Source organism: Pyxicephalus adspersus, chromosome 1, assembly GCF_032062135.1.
Source record: "Pyxicephalus adspersus chromosome 1, UCB_Pads_2.0, whole genome shotgun sequence".
Classification (NCBI taxonomy): Eukaryota; Metazoa; Chordata; class Amphibia; order Anura; family Pyxicephalidae; genus Pyxicephalus; species Pyxicephalus adspersus.
This window is the reverse complement of record NC_092858.1, coordinates 73,595,133-73,613,870: the sequence shown is the minus strand read 5'-3', so window position 1 is coordinate 73,613,870 and position 18,738 is coordinate 73,595,133. Positions and strand designations below refer to the sequence as shown.

The window sequence follows — 18,738 nt, the reverse complement described above, 5'->3', positions numbered from 1 at the left end:
TTATGTATTTTCTGCAATATCAATAGCTAGTGGAGACAGTAGCCTGCTATAAAGAGCCTGGATATGTTTAAAAGTTCAACAGAATTAAAGCCAGCACAATGAAAACACTGTGATTCTCCAGATACAAACAGGAATTTAAAAGTCCAGAATTTATTTAAAAATTGAACTAAAATGAAAGAAAGATAACAAAACTAGAGATACCTAGGCACTTGCAGTAAATGTGTGGTGCTCCTAATTGCCACATCGGGTGGTTTAGAAGTTATCACTCCACTTGAATCTGGGACCTAGAATTCCAGGACACTATTATCTGCATGGAGTTTGCAAGTTCTCCCCGTGTTTGTGTGGGTTTCCTCTGGGTACTCTGGTTTCCTCCCACATCCCAAAAGCATGCAGTTATGTTAATTGGTTTCTCCCTAAAAAATTGCCCTTAGACTGTCATAAAGACATATGACTTGAGGTATGGACATTAGATTGTGAGCTCCTTGGAGGGACAGCTAGTGATATGATTATGGACTTTGTACAGAGCCACATAATATATTGGCGCTATATAAATACTGCGTAATAATATCTGCCTTTTTGTATGTCTTTAAAGGTACGCATATATACTCTGTATGTTAGACATTTTTGTATACCAATACGCAATATTATGCACACTAAAATCTTGATATATAAAAGTTCTTTGCAATACAGACTTTATCAGACATTTGCATTTAATTAGATTTGCTGTAATTAAATGATAATCTATTCATTTACTAACACAACTCTAAAGATGTTATCACTTTACCCCTGTAAAGTATCAGCTGTGGATGTAAATCATGAAAATAAACCCACAAGGAATGCAAAAGAAATATGACAGTGTTTAAATGAAATTCAATTGCTATTTTCTGGATAAGCATATACATGTTACATTAAAATATAGAATGTTTGATAAAAAAAGATATCCATATAGGCAGTGCTTACTCCATGCAGCCTCAGGCTCATATGAATGGGCAATAAGGACTACAAACTATTATTAGATAAGGAACTTAAAAACTTTGGAGACCTAAAGTGAATATTAAATCAAAATACTTCTCTTATTTGTTCCCCTTTGGTCTGTTACATACAATTGAAAGTGTTTTGTTTTATCTATTTGATAGTTGCAAAATAATACACCTTAATTTTGCCAGAAAACTTGTGATCTACTTATTAAAGCTTTCCAAGACTGGAGAAGTTACACTTTCATCAGTGAAGCTGGGTGATCCAGCAAACCTGAAATCCTCTCCAGGCTTGGATAGCTTTAATAAATCAGGTCCAATGTCTCCAAAGCAAGCCACAGCAATAATATGTTGAGACAAACATCTGTCCAAATTGCATTTAATAAAGTACCTGTTTCAACTTACATACAAATTCGACTTAAGAACAAACCCACAGTCCCTATCACGTATGTAACCTGGAGACTACCTGTATTGCACTTTTTTATATGGTAGGTAAATTTATGCAAAAACACCTAGAATCTTTTTGTTCTTATTTATTTTACTAATTTATTTACTTGTAAAACTTTTTTTTAATGTCACCATTAACATAAGAGTTTAAACCCATGTAAAACATCTTTTGATATATATATTTTTGAGCTATAAAGCTGCAATGGCTTGAAATGGTGTATAGTTTGTATGAGACGGACAAATGATTCATATAAATCCCCTACATGGCAAATACCAGAAGACTGTGTCACTGTCTGTATCTGTCTGTCATTTGCAAGCCCTATTTAATGTACAGCACTGCATAATATGTTGACGCTATATAAATACTGTTTTTTATTATTATTATTAATATTATTAATATTAACAATAATAATAATAATAATGATGATGATGATAATATTAATATTAGGAAAGATTGAAAGAAGTAAAACATGACTTTCAGATTTCCTTGCATTTAAATTTATCGATTTTAATGCCACTGACAAATTGCTTCATGACAAGTTAGTGGAAAAAATGTGTAAGTAATAATTTTTCTACCTTAATGTCTCTTTTTCAATGTTTCAAATAGGGCAATTAAAATTTATTTTTTTTTTAGACCTGTACATTTTTTTTTTAGGTGATTTGTGGTAATGGCTTTAGTATTACATCTTTGGATAAAATTTAACTGTTGGCAATTGTGAATTCTGGCTTAGGAGGATTATTTTGAGCTGTTCACCGGGGTAATTTGAGTGAGACATAATTAGTATCTCTATTACGGCAGTTTGCCATTACCATGTGTGCCAGCTGTGATGAAAAATATTGGCATTTGGTAAAAAGGCCAATTTTTGGCTGCCAGCAAAAACAGAGAAAATGATCTTCAGTTTAAAAAAAAAAGTCTTCCTATCAATGTAAAAACTTAACATTACATAAACCTACTATGTAATGGGTGGCTGCACAAACCCCAAATATTTTCTTTTTAACTACATGACATTTACTTTGTTCCTTATATTTAGCCATGATTCATTGGCATTTAAACAAATCTATTTAGAAAATTTTGTATTTGGCCTTAATGCCACAGATCCATGAAAAAGACTGCAAATAGCTTTACAATATCTTTGAAAAGATTTAAAAAAAGATGTGTAAATAATTCCAAAATATCCAAATCAAACCAGAGCAAAATGTAATTGTGTAATGCAGTTTAAAAACAAAAATCCATCGTTCAGCTTTCTCCAGTAACCTGTAAAATGCAATGGCTGTTAATCTTTAACAGAAACTTTCATTGTGACAAATAAAAATTATATCTGAACTGATATCCTTGGCTTTGTGCCACCCTCCTAATTCTACACAAACATTGTAAGTTTGTTATCCAAAGGGCTACTCCAAGGCTCCTCCAGAGCAAAATGAAGTTGCTCTTGTGTAAAATGACAGCAAATGTCATTGGGTAAATACAATGGGCTTGATATTAAAGCTCTCCAAGACTGGAGAAGATAGACTATCATGGGATAACCTGGGTGATCCAGCAAACCTGGTCTTGGGAAAAGGCAATTATTCAGGCCCAATGTAACAATGTATAGTATACTATCAACTATTTTATTCAAATGTCAACAAAAAGTAATGCTATCAATTTGCATGTGATATTAGTTAAACTGTAACAGTAAGAATCATATACATAACAAATTATTAGTATTTAATGAGAGGGAAAAGTGTTCCTGTTTAACCTGTTTATAAACTCTTTAACACTAATCAGCCCTAATTAGCTCCTTCTGATCCTTCTGCTCTTAGCTATTATTTAGGTTTTTTTTAATTCAATTTTACAGTTTTTAATTATTTAGTTTTTTTCATTCTTCTTGTTTGTTATTTTGTCATATAAAAATGTGTAAAATAAAAAATGTTTTTTACCATACCGTGTAGCAAAATAACCAGTTTAATTTACAATAAAGCAACATTTCTATAGAAAAAAATATTTTTGCAAGACATTATTGCCAAAGCCTAGCTGTCCCCCCAAAACTGTATGTATTACTTTGGTATCTGTACTTTGGGAGGAAGTTGCGAAACTGGTCAAGAACTATAGATGAGCTTTGTAAAATGAATTTATAACATTATATGGTGATGTTATGTCCATGGTTTATGGATATATAGGATGTGAATAATAGTGGTGCCTGAGAAATGCCTTACAGGTTTTTCTGTGGGAATACAAAACTATACTTTATCTTTAGATAAAATGTTATCACTGAATAAACAGGTTCATGGTGGAAATGTAAAAACACTCTAATCTATACAGGTTTTAAAGTATGGTAGCTGAAGTAGTTAAAAGATGCAAACATTACTGAAGTTCCTTTGTCACTTGCCTGTGAACATAACATGACTTTAAAGTCTCAGTAATTATTATCCAGCCACATGAATATGTGAGGCTATTAAGCTTTCAGTTAAAATTTAGATTCATTTGATGTGAAGCTAAATGTAGTCCACAAAATACTCATGTGAATGTGGGTGAAATTCTAATGCTTTGCGAAAACATGCGTTCACATTAAAATAGTAACTTGAAAAAACTGTGCCACATTCCAGAAAGTATAATTAGCTAAAAATTTAGCTTAAATAGTAATTAATTCTTGCTGAAGGTCTCCTAATTAGTCATTACCAGAAAGGATGAAGAGCTCTAGCATCTAAGCTGCAGTAAACCTCTGTATAATAACATTATTTATGATACATGAATTAATCTCTGAGTGTGATGGAGCAATTCATAAAAATATTTTGAAATTGTACTTTTTTCCCATTATGTAGCACTTTCTCTTCTGGTATGTGAAAATAAAAGTAATGATTAAATTTCAGCAGCTGCCCAGCTGTCAGTCTTTTTTTTATATCAGAACATTCAAAAAGACAATTTAGAGGGCAGTGATGTAAGAAAACTTGGTAAAAATTGTATCCTTTTATTGATCTGCCTACAGAACTGAATTATGGTTGGGTGCTGCAGGTTTTCACTATATCAGTAATGCATTTTGTACATTTTGCACTTCTTATTGAATATGCTTAGGGTAATAGTGTAAATGTACAGTAACTGGTATTGTGCTATTTATCTTCAGACACCAGAAGGGTTAAGTGACCAAATTAGAAAAGGGTAGTTTAGTTATCAATGTAATTAACATAGCACCAATGTAATTCCATTGTGTTTTAGTAATCTATAGAATAAATATTATATAATATACATTGTATTTTTGTGAAATCTTAATGAAATGCAATGCAGCATAGGTAAAAAGTTGCATATTTTAAAATTGAGAAAGTTAAAATAATACAATAGCTTGCGGTAATAGTATCACTAGTATCACAAAGTAGAATAATTCAATGCTCAATTCATTCCTGATTTGTAATTTAGGTGTATTCTACATTAGAATACAGCAGGCTTCCTTTAAAAAGCAGTTTAAATTAAACAACATTGATTTATGAATCCATTGAGTATTTCAGCCAATAATGTTTATATGTCATGGGATATGACAAAGTCATATGAATAATTTCATGTCTTATATGGTCAAGGTATGTAATTTATGCTTTAGAAGTATACATAGGGAACAGTTCTGCTTCTGGTATTTATCTAATGATGTAAACAGAACATTTATTATGCTAGAAGGTAAAGAATGAGCATGTCAGAGATGATGTCAACACAATCAAGGTTAGGAGCAATGCTGGACATTACCGTAGTATCATGACATCAGATAGCATGCATAATTATTCTAGAGCTAGACTATTGTCAGTATAGTATTAGGAAAGTACTGAGAATTTTGACCCAGAATGCATTACTGCATCTCGTGCTTTCTTTTCTTGTCTTTTCACCCTTTGGATGTGCTCAAATAGGTTTGCTTTCCTGCCTATATATAGGACATATACATTTTATACATGATTTGCAAGATATAACCCCATTTAAGGAGTTCTCACCACTGCAGTCACTGATAGGTATACCCATATACATATACATCACTGTTTTCTGCAGCATAAAGCAAAGCTTTAATAAAGTAAAGATCAAACAATAAAAAATTCATAAATAAAACACACAACCATTTACCTTCCTTTAAATGTATAGTACCCCTTTAATGTGGAAGGGTCACTTTAAGTATTTTGGGTTATGATTAGATTAACTGGAACTTGGGTCTCTTAACTTAATGCACTATTTGTTGATATTTTGGGCTGGTAGCATTTAAGTCTTTGAATTGTTGGAGAATTGAGGGATCCCTGGAGACAGAGAGAGTCAGGCTGATCAGGGAAGGTGGTCCTGGAGGCCCCTGAGGCCTGTGGTTAAACTTAGATCTAAAGCCATTCCCCCAATGACAGGATACCACTAAGTGTGGGACTGGGAATTTAGACTATACAGACAAGGTGATATTGTTCCCCCTTGCGTATGTATATGTCTTCTGTGATGTTATGCTACCCCCACCCTTTTCCTTTGTGTGTTGAATTGTACAATAAAACTTCAAAAAGACATAAAAAGTCTGTTTCTAAAGTCACCCCACCAGAATGGACCCTTGTACAGACAGGCAACCCTTTGAGGCTAAAGCTACATATGAAAAAACCCTAATCTTAATACCCTAACTCTAATCAAAGCCTAATCCTTTGGGTATTTCTTAACTTTTAATAACCCTTTACAAGAAAATTACTGATTTAGGTATCAAAACAATTATAGCATGAATATCATCTGTCTCTGGGTACATCAATGTTTTTCTCGTTTTGCAGACAAATAATTTTCTGAATCACTAATTCATTAAATTTTATAATTTTATTAAGGGCTAGTCATGTGATTCAACAATCTTTTGTATGTGTTAATTGGAAGGTTTTGCTATTACAGAAAAAAAAATAATTCCTTTACTGAATAAGTCAGACAAGTAAGAATGATAACTGATGTTCCAATTACTGAAACTTCCTACACACACTGAAACAGCCAGGATTATAAATCTCATCATTAAACCACAGTATTCCCCAGCACATCCATTCATGTAATTGATGCAAAATCCCTTTTTTAAATGTCACCGGTGTTTGAACATTGTTTGCATTCAAAAGACAACATATTTCTACAGTTTATATTGACAAGCCAAATGTGCAGAAAGACCTTTTTCAGAAAGAAACTGAGAATGAATATTACAGCAAATTAGGATTTATGTTCAAATTTATTGTTTCAATAAATTGTTTTCAAAGAGTATTTCAATACAAATTAGATCCCTGGTAAATGTAAAAGCAACAAAATTGTGCTTCAATGTTTTATTTTGAAGGAGAACATTGGAGAAAGAAAAAGGAAAATTATGTGACATAAACTATGTGGAGTATTCTGCATCTGTCCTATAACTGTTAACATTCCATGAAGTGTTCCTGCACTGGGAAAGTAAAAAAGTAATCATCATATGATCATTTGACCTAATGTCTTGATAAAGGGGCCCATTTCTATATTTCTGTAAACCACAAAAGTCATTGTTTATTATTTTCCAAAATATAAATTTTGTAACATTTGAATGTTCCACAGTATGGTATGTGACTCAGAATATTTTTTAATTTACCCTAAATATTTTCATTTACTGACCCTCTGAAATTGTTTAAAATCTTTTGGGGGTAAGATTTTCTCTTAATGGGCCTGATTTATTAAGCTCTCTAAGGCTGAAGGGGATGCACTTTCATCAGTGAAGCTGGGTGATCCAGCAAACCTGAAATTGGATCTGGTCCAGAATTGAAAACATTTGCTAACAAATAGCAAGTGACTTTTAGGAAATCCATTCCAGGTTTGCTGGATCACCCAGCTTCACTGATGAACGTGTATCCTCTCCAGCCCTGGAGAGCTTTAATAATTCTGCCCCAATGTCTTAACACCAAAGTGCCAAAATTCATTTTAATACCCAACTCCAAACTCACCATGTCAATCCTGAAAACATCTGAGAAAGCTAAGTATTGAACAAAATAAAACACACTATACTACTCCAAAGAGGAAAGAGGGAACTCAAGCAAGCAAAAGAAAATGAGTGGTGGGGCAATCCTAGAGTTAGACTTTGAAGTTACATACCGTGTTTCCCCGATTATAAGCCATGCCCATTAAATAAGCCACCCCCGATTTTTGATAAAATAATTAAAATAAGGCACTCACCCATGAATAAGACATCCTCTGATATCCGATCCTGTGTGTGTCTCCTCGATGCTGGCTGCAGTGTGTGTCTCCTCCTGGCTGCAGTGCATGAATGGCACATGAGTGATCAGAAGGGGACAATCAATGGAACATGAGTGATCATGAGTGATTTTCAACAATAAATGTGTACTGTAGTCTTCTTCATGGAAAAATAAGACATCCCCCAGAAAATAAGACCTAGGGCATATTTTGGCATTTCAAAAAATATAAGACAGTGCCTTATAATCGGGGAAACATGGTAATATAAAGCTATAATAATATCTTCTCCTAGCCCATATCACTAACAGACTAACTAATTTTATTACCAAAGTAGATTGATCCAAGTTTTTTTTAGTTTGATTTTATCATTATGCTTCATGCAATGTGTATAGTGAAGATGAGTAAATGTTTCAAATGAGGGATTATCATATTACATAGCTGTTTTTTATCCTTATCTTTTGTAAATATGTGTAAGTAAAAACTTTGTTTTCAAAGAAAAAAAGGTATTATTTCATCCTTTTGGTTGACTTTAATGCCTTTCACCATTATGTCAATTAGTGTGCATAAACAAACTGTTCTCCATTTTTTAATCTTAAATAAGCATGCACTTTGAATTAACAGCCTTGACCATTCAATTATCTTAACAATACTTATGCAATTATTGTTCTTTTACCAGCTAATGCCAAACTCTGAATGTAGAACTGCTGAGCTGATTTCACAATGACTTCATTTCATAGTTATTTGTTGGCTGACACTCAATATAGCTAATCAAATGGTCCTAGAAGTTAATAATTACATTGCTTAAGGATTTGGTTACATTAACAGTGAATTTCACAATCTCACAAACATTTTTACTTGTACTATAAAATGTATCTGCTTCTTAGCCTAAGCAAATTACTGTACAATGTGAAGATAAAGAACCTGGCAAAATGCACACAAAAGATTATTGATGTCATTATTATTGATGTTCCATATAAGCACCGGATGTGAAAGCAAGGAACATGATTTGATTTTATTAAGAAATCCTGTATACATCAACCTAATCATAGTCTAACGTTTAGAAAAGTTGCAGTCATTATCTGCTTTGAAGACTCTGAGTGGAAAATCCTCACTATAAACATGTAAGTAGCCCCAGAAACTTTGCACTATGGAATCTCTTAAATAATTTGCCAAAGAGGGAACATTCTGTGCAGTAAACCTAATTTTGCAGCTGAAATAATTTTAGCAAGATTCTGTATACTTTCATGCCAGAAATAACAAGAAATCCTCCGATTATCCAGCTGAAAAATTAACCCAACCAGAGGAATGAACTAACGCTTTAAAACATAATCTAACCCTGAATGTTCACCCTAAAATTCATTTTAACTTTGCCCTTAACACAATAAGTTCACTTTAAGCATTTTCATTGAAATCCCTTAACCACAAACAATCACAAAATTAAAAACCGCAGAACCTGCAAAGGCATGCTCCCTGACTTGCCAAATATCACTTAAATGTTGAGGAATAATGGCCTAAAGTCAGCTGAGCAACCAACACTTCTTCGAGGGTCAATCTCCTGTGTCCCCTGCAGAACTTAATGGTTTCTTTCTCCAATGTTATTTGGAGGTCAGCAGAATCATTACCCTGTTTCTATTTCCAAATGTGTATGAGGGACATGACTTGCTCAGCATTCAGGCAGAAATGTAGAACTGGAAGCTATTGCAGGTAGGCATCTGACATTTTTTTGGTTAAAGTGGCAAAGGTTCCCTAACCTCAGCAGCAAAAAAAGTCTCAGAACACTCTCAGCTAGTGATTCATGGACAGTGATGGCACTACTACTAGTAAATATGCTGGTTGTGTTCAGGACTTTTATCATTACTCTCCAAGTCCACAGAGCACAATATACAGTCCACATGTTGATGGTATCAGAGTGTCTCTATTTGAAATAGAAAATACTTTCCACAATATATATATATGTATATGCCTAGCTCTACACTGCATAGTATTTTCAGGTTTAAATTATATGTATACATTTTAAAAGAGGCTGAAATTTGTGAATGATCCTAATTGCAATAAAAGGTATTCAAATAACTAGTCTGAGCACAGTAAATATGGCTAAAATGATTTCCTAAAGCACATGCAAAGCCTTTTCCTGACTACAGCCCCTCATAGATCCTAATATTTCATAGGTTATTCTGTATTGATGGATAGGCTTCATTTTTCCCTGACTGCTCAGCAATAATGATTTAGCTGTCCTGCCACTTTCTAGAAATGTTTAGCGCAATCTTCAAGACAAAATATTGCTACTGAATCCAGTGCCAAGTGTTAAGACAAGGGCGATAAATCATCAATCCCTTTGCCTTTTAAAACATTTGTATATAATAATAGCAGCAGCTAAAATATTGTATGCATTTACTTATGGAATAAAAAGACCTAAAAACTTTTCTTTTGCTCATTTAAAAAAAGGTAATAGAAAATAACTTAATTTAGTGTTAGGTGAAGGGTAAAAGTATTATTATTGTCAAATTACATGTACTTCTACATTCCTTACTGTGAAGACCCACCATGGTTGAGGCTCTCTGTCAGTCTTTTCCCCTTTGCTTGTGCTGTTTGTCTGTTGAATGCTTGCTCGCATAGTTAATAGATCTGACACATTAAAAGCAGCACCATGGACAGCATGCACACAGAGTGATGAAGATCGATTGCTGAGCTGTTGCAAAGTTGCAAAACTTCTCAGTCATTTTGTTCAGCAGCTTTGTCTATCCAGCACATTGCAGGGATATTATATTGGTGGCAAAATTACCTTCATAAGCATAATGGTGGTCATAGTTTCAGCCTTTGTAAACCTTTCTCCTCATGTACTAATGTTTTAGGATTTATACAGTTTTTATATCCAATTTAAATGTATGTGTTTGTAAAGTGTAAGCTGATAAATTCAATACCAGCAAAGAAAATATTTTGTTACTGAAAGTCTCACACTGGGCCTAGTTTCATGCAATACTTGGCAGAAAGGCCAGATTTTACAATATTATAATTATTTTCAACGATTTTTCTTTTATAGAGTTAGATCAATTGAAGAACATTATCCAGATGATAATAACCAGAGGTCAATAAGACATTTTTTCATCATAATAGCAACTGATGCTTAGAATGTGAATAGAGATTATTACACCATTCTATGTTACCCCAAAGGATGATTTTGATCATTAGCCACACTTTGAAGTTCACTGTAATTCTTCTTCTTAAAAAAAAAGAACAGATTACCTATAACAGTATTTAAAAAACAATTTCTAAGCACTAGATGCTGGACAATATATATGCTTTTTGTGAGACATTGTCAAATAAAGAATTCTACAGGTAATTTCTGCTATTGGGTTTTAAAGTGGAACTCCAGGCAAACTAATTACACAGTTGAGATACTTTTAGGCAGTTGAGAGGAAAAGCAGTAGAACCTGCTAAACTTCCTCCATGCTTTCTAGGTGAAGGTGAATGGCCCCAAAATAATATATTGGGAAGCAAAGTGAAATAAGGTGAAAATAAATCATTTGTTGTACTATAATGAAAATTATACATTTGCTTAAAACATTTTTCATTCATGATTGGATGTCCAAAGTGAATTTAGATTTATAGTACTTCCCTTTATGCTCTAGAAAAAAGGCCCAGGTTTATTACACTTTACATTACTTTCCCTCATTGCAGCTTACTTCACAGTAAATCAAACTCAATGTGTACTGAAAGCAGGTAAAGTCTAAGTAAAGTGACACAAAAATGTTTTAAATAGGATATGATATCAAATGCAATATATAATTAAAAGACCTCAAAAACTACAGCTGTGGGTACCCCTTGGGCTATCTCCCTGTACGGTCATCAAGTCACACATAGTCTTGTTATATCTGTAAATAGACAAAAAGGTAATAGAAAAACACACATTCCAAAATAATCTATTGTAACCTCATAAGGTCCCTGTGATACCTTTTTTATTCTTCTTTCTCATTATTAATTTGTAGAAAAAGGAAACATGAACAAATAATGTATTTTTCATAGGCAACACTTGCCACAACTACACAAAGATCTATGCTTCTGCATTCCTATAATTGGCTTATATAATAAAATATTGAAACCTCATCCTTGACCTTCTGTACTGTATATTTTTTATTTTCTGATAAAACTGCTCAAATGTTGTATACATTGTTTTTGTTAACTGCTTTGAAATTCATATTTGTAAGTGTTTTTTCTCTGTATATTTTTTCTAATTGTATAATGGTGCATGAGTTTGGAAAAGGTCAGGCATAAACAGTATGCTCAGAATAAAACAGAGGTCAAAGAAAGGGTCAATTCTGTCATCCTGAGACTGAAAGTGAAGCTGTTGAGTATCCACAAATCTCAATAAACTTTGATAGACATTGGGCAAATTATTATGCTAGGACTGGATGCTCTCTAACAGCTGCACAAATGTGCATTGTTTAAAGTTGCATTTGACAACAAATTTATTTGAGGTTTTATTGCTGATATTAATCCTTTTTTTTATTTTCAACATAAGAAATCGATCATTATGTGTAAGCAGCCTAGTACAATGTAGTCGCATTTACAGAACCAGATTTATAGGGTATGATCAATAGGTATCAAAAGGACAAACATATGAACTGGCGCTTGCCAATCTTAGAGTCTTTCCGCTTTTCCCTTGCCACAATCTTAGAATTATAACTGCAGCCCTAGGTAGAGGGGGAAATGTTGGCGAATTTAGGCTTATATGAGTATGTGTAATTGAAAAGTGCAGTAAACATGGACTTCAATGATCAGTGTATAATCCACATGTTAAATGATTATATATGATATTTATATTATTTATATTATATTATATTGTACTTTTATGATAAATATTTTACTTTAATAAAGAAGGCAATCACATGTGAAAACCATTATTGTTCTGTGTGCCATATATAAATATGAACATTTGTATATGCTCGGTGATCTTTGAGGGACTGCTTGGAACAGAGTGTGTCAAGGTCTGAATTAAGCAACCCAACACAGTTAACTTCAGATCTTCTGTTGGTCCTAGGGCAAACAAAATGTGTTTAGTGTTACCAACAGTGTTTTTGTTGCCAGTATGCAGTATTTGCATTGAGTAGTCTTTAACACATACATTCTTACAATATAAAGAAAGCTTGGTGGGGACTAAGTATATCTTATAAAAATTTACATAATTGCAAATTTTCTTATCATGAGTTGCCAAATTTGTCATCGTTGTTGCAGTTCCATCATTGCCATCGTCTTTGACGGTTCTTCTTTGTTTAGGTGGTATTTATGTTACTTTTGAACTTGTGGAGTTATGCTTGTGTTCTATTCTTGGTTCTTGCTCTATTCTTTATTTTTGGCATCATTTTGCTAATATTGTGCGGAAAGTGTGCACTACACTGCATATGTGCCACAGGGAGAACACACATAAAATACGTTATAAAAACTGATAACATCCTACAACTGTGTTATTTTTTGTTAGCTTTGCCATTTTAAGCAGAGGTTATAGAACATATTTATTTATTCAAAAAAACTTTACTTTTCAGGCACCACTTTATAAACCAATTTCTATAAACCTCATATCATTATTAAAACCCTAATTTATTTGACATTATTAAATGTACAACATATGTAAAACCGTTAGAGTACATGAAATTGTATCAAATTAGCATTTCAACACATTTTACATATTTAGCTTCCTCAGGAATATTGTAGGACATCGAAAATATTGGGTATATGGTATCATCCAATTGAAACCAATTGGAATTACCCAATGCTTTAACTCCGCATGGGTAGTACTTGTGATCAAGACGGTATAGAAATGTATAATGAAGTACAGAGTACACTAGGCACCAATAGTTAGCTATTAAAGAGATGCTGTCTTGAAATAATATTGGCATGTTATAATCTTTACTTCTATTTGAATATTTTCTTTTGCCATATTTTACAAAGGCATATTGGTATAAGCCACTGTCTACTAGGATGCATGTTCACAGAAGCACTTTCTCAAACCTTTGAGCAGATGTTTTAATGTAAAACATAGTCAACTTTGTGTCTAGCTTAGAAATGATGATTGTAACCTGCAGTACTAGGCACAATATTTAGCCAATACAGCATTTGCTGTGTAAAATGCCTCCCTTATCTAAAGTTTAGTCATCCTTCTTCAAGGTTTAATATTCCAGCTGCATATAGGCCATAATTCACTTTGATAAATCTAGGTCTAACCTCATATCTACATAATATTTTGAAATGACAACTGCCAAAATGTATCAATCAATCAACCCCCTTTGAAGTTGGCGCTGCATATGCATGCACTATAACTGCCTCTGAACAGCATGTGTTTTAGTCTTTCTGAAGTTCTAATAAAATATAGATAACTGTACAAACTAATAGATAAAAATTGTGATTATTTTCTTAGCTCTATTTTAAAGAAAGCATTCACCCCAGATCATATTAACTTAACTGTTGTTATTGCCTTATATTATGTGGTGCAGTTTAAAATTCTATTTTGTATTCTGTAGACTGAAACATAATGTAAAACAAGGAAATAAAGGGAAAAAATGAGTAAAGAATTTCATGATTGGAGGAATATATATACTACAAATACCACAACTCTGAACAAAATCATATCATAGAACTTCTATGTAGTCATGTGCATCTTGGATTTTTAAATTTCTTGGTGTATATTAGGTAATTCCAGATGCAGGTTTTAAACTGATATAAATCATCTTCAAATGTATAATGTCTGTATTTTTAAATATAATACATAACTAAAGATGAATTGAATGAAGCATGTTGAACTTTGCAAATATTGCCAAAAAACAGCAAGCAGAGGGTAAAGGACTAGTGACTAATCACTGTTATGACTTGGTGATCATTCCTAAAAGTTGTTGATCTAAAGTTAATCCCCTTATTTAGTTATGGGAAAATATCAATATTTATTTATTTTACTAAAATCGTGAATCTTGCAGTGTCCACTATTAGGCAGAAGTCTAATTCTGTCTTATAGACATTAACTTTCAATAATGTCTATGAGACTTCTGTATTTACACATATACATTGTGCGTCATTGTAAAAAATGTTATTATTACAATAAAGTGAACCTATGCTTGCTAAGGAGAACTTAGCATGCCAAACATGTTTAAAATATAGCTGAACAAACCAGCAGTAATCTCTTCTATTAACAGTTTTCAGAGATAAATGACTTCTATTTCACAATGCTTGCCACCACTCTACCATCTTTTACATTTGTTAATTAACTCAAGCTCAGCTATTTAGTCAAAATCATTAAACCGCTAAATAAGCATCACAACTAGGAAATAACTTCCTAATAGATAGTGCACCTGTCTTTTTTAACCACAAAATTTGGATATTTAAGCGACATGTACATCTATAATGCATTTAACCTTTGGAACACCCCTCTTCTTTCTCCAATCCCTCCGGGGTTGTCCTGCATTGTCCCGGCAGTCATCCCGGAGCTAGCGCTCTGGGTGCCGCCATCTTATTCTTCCTGTTCTTCATCCTACAACACCCAACCCATCCACAAGATCAGGTGAAGTATGCATGAGATCGGCAAATTTTTACCTTTGCGCAAAAAGGCTTCCGAGATGTTCTGGCATGAGCAGAAGGAGCTCCCATGAGCCTCCTGGGATGCCTGATGTAGGTATCCCGGGAGGCTTTGAACTCCCATTCATTCTCGATTGTCTAGGCGATCGAGAATTAAGGGGCGGTTCTGCACCCACTTTTTTTAAGAAAAAGGTTGTTGCACTTGAAAAAAAACAAACGAACAGAATTTTTACTTTACATAAAAGGGGTTGTCCACCCTTTTATATAAAGTGACAATTCCGAGTTTAGGTACGCTTTAACTTGTTTAAATATTCTTGTGTCTGTTGCTTTGTTCAATCTTTAAAATGACATAAAGGTATTGTTGCATAGCATCAAACTGGCACAATGTAATAAAAGTACAGTCAACTTAAATAAATTCAATATCGATTAATTACTGCTAATGTGTTTCTGTAGTCCAAATTTTTCTCCCATGGCTAAACTTCCTCCAGGTTAGGTTTTTTAAGAAATATTTCAGGAGAATTCCTATCTTTTACACGTCATTGGAGCAGGATTCTTCATTGGAAGATTTCCGCCTCATCTCTTGTTTGGTGATATCTCTAAAAATGTAGAATTAATTACAGTTTCTTTTTTGGTCACAAATAGTCAGAAGTGCAAATAGGTGTATGCTCCCAAGGTAGGACCTAAAAAACAGCAAATAAACTCTTTACCAAGATTTTACCTTTAGATTACTATGTAAAAAGTCTAGAGCTAACATGAAGGTAGTAATGCCATGTTTACAGTTATTATTAGCACTTATTAGGCATTGTAACACTTAATTATCTCTTTGCATTGTCTTAGCAGCACTGTAGAGGATGCTGTCATCACACCTAAATGTACAATATGAAGTTCTGTCCTGCTCTGCTATAGTAGCCAAGAGCAGAGTTACCCTTTCTGACACATGCTGTTAACATTTCATAACAGTGGTAATGTTTCAAGCTGAAAAACCAAACATTTTTCAGCCTACCATTTATACCATAATATCATGCTGGATTTGAACAAACTGCCCATCACAGTAAAATACAGTGCAAAGGTATGAATTAGCATTCCTATTTCCTTTTACTAGGAACCTCATATTTTATATCAACCCCATATAAATAAATGCTAGTTTAAAATTAAACATGTTAGAGACTATTGTAACCTTTTCTAGTCACAAATATGTCAATATTAAGCAGAAGGAAATAAACAACTAAAGTATACCATTTAAAAAGTGGCTTAACAATTCTGTGAATAAGGCTAGATCAGGAATATAAATAGAATTCCTGGGGCTGGAATCCTTCCCCATAAATGAAATGCCCTACCTCAATCAGTGTGATCTTTTAAAACTGTTAAAGCAAAGTAAAAAAAATGTGTATATAAATTTAAATAAATATAAATAAATATATATATAAATATATATATATATATATATATATATATATATATATATTATACATACTGTACTACCATTTTTTTCAGAAGTACAACATATAATAAATAATAATAAATATTTACACATATATTAATATTTGAAACTAAATGAATTAAACCAAGCAGTCTGTACTTTTAAACTTTTAAACATAATACAACCAGAATAGAATTTCATTTAAAAAAAAAAAAAAACAAACCTTTTTCTGGAAAATCAAGACTATTTATTTTATTTATATTTATTTATTAAAATAATATACCTTTTAGCACCATAAATATTCAAACTAGATAATTTCCTAGGCCAGACTTACAGAACAATGCCTCCGCAGCATGCTTAGCAGTCAGAAGAAGCCATACTGGGCGGGCATAGTTCTGTAATTCTTGCTTAGGACATTAGCTAGTTTGAACATTTACAGTTAAAAGATTTTTGAAACCTGTCCACCATTGTAGGCTGCTAAAAAGTTGCAGTTTGAAACGTGGTTATTTTTGCTATCCAGAAAGGACATTTTTGTGCCCCTATCAGATTAACTTACATTTTGTACTTTTCTAACTTTTCCTGCCTTCATGGCGAAGTTGTTCCAACCGGATTGTCACAACTGGTCCTATGACAGTCCGGACAGATGGCGTGACAGATCTTAACCTTTACACTGGGGACACAAAAATCTTAATAAAGGTACAGTGAAACTAAACCCTGTATACTCACCTGTCTCAGTTCAGTGTCAGGGAGCTGCTTTCTTCTTCCTTCTTTTCTTCCTGGAGATGAACTTCCCGGTCAGGATGACGTAACTTCCAAGCAGGCAGACGCAAGTTCATACATTCCCAGGGTGTGCAGGGGAAACTAAATATCCAGGTATCCTGGTAACTAAAGCTGAACTGCACATGCTCAGCTTAGCTTTTTTAAAAACTGGAGCTAACAGGCAGTTAGGAGGAATTATTGCAGAATTGACATTGCGTGTTCCTTTCTGCAATAATGACCTCCTGTCTGATCATAGATTTTTAAAAGTAGAACTTTAGTTCTGATTTAACTATAAGTTAAGGCCAAAGCAATGCAGATATTAGTTATTTGCATTGTAGTATTTAGAACATGGATGGATATGTTGTCCTTCTGTAGACATAAATAAGGATGTCAGTGGAACTAAATAACTGATATTTCAGTAAGTGAGCATCTGAAATGAATACGTTACTAAACAGAGAAATATGGTAACACAGATTATTTGGGCAATTGGTCTTGCACAACATAATACTGGCACCCTGGAGACTTCTGACATTGGCAGATTCAGTCACAACAAAAAGGAAGCCTTGCAACCAAAGTGATTCCAAACGCCTTCAGAGTGTCAATCAAAATATACAGTGTTTGTAGAGGGTCATTTTTTTATTGCAACATAATATGAAAATGTAATGATAAATCATATTGTAGTTTTCTATCCTAATCTATATGGAGTATGTTTTAGTAATTATGTAACTTCTTTACAAATTCAAAACATGAGTGCAGACAAAAGCATAGTCAGTTTACATGCTAAAATATTTATTTTTATCCCCAATGTTATGACAATGTTATGTTAGCGTTAGACAAACATACATCAAGCTTGATAGTGTTCTCTACAATGAAGTTATTTATAGAAATATTACAGACAATGACAATGAATAATATTGCTTTTGAAACACTTTTTTGAAATAGGGGCATAATTTATGACAAGGCAAATAAATGTTGATTTAAATAATTATTGACGTACCAGGATGGACATTTAGGCATACAAACTTTTATTGCTCTATAAGTAATAGTTATAATGGAGTTATTTTACTGTAAATATACATATAGAAACACATCTTGCAAAGAAGGCAATATGTAAAAGGCAATATGTAAAATTAGCAGTGAAATAATCGTATTATGGAAAATTAAAAGTACACATTTAATTTTGAATGAGTAGCCTCCTTTCAAGATCCTGAATTGTGCTACCCCCATCCTTTTTTGAGATTTAAAAAATGGTGGTCAGTACAATTGGAAACATATGGTCTCGATTTCCCAGACTTCAGAAGGCCTCAGAAGGTAAAAGCTATACCTACTACAGAATATCAGCTAGCCTGAAAAAAACAAAAATCAGAAGGAATTACAGCCTCTCAACAATGTGGTGCCTAAATAGGCTGCAACTTTTTCATGTTTGAGAA

General features: G+C 33.1%; 1 protein-coding gene across 1 annotated transcript in view; it reads left to right on the top strand.

The window, feature by feature from the left end:
• Window positions 1–18,738, top strand: part of LOC140325805 (utrophin-like) — a 304,415-nt gene that overhangs the window by 183,311 nt on the left and 102,366 nt on the right. The gene's annotated exons all lie outside the window — the stretch shown is intronic.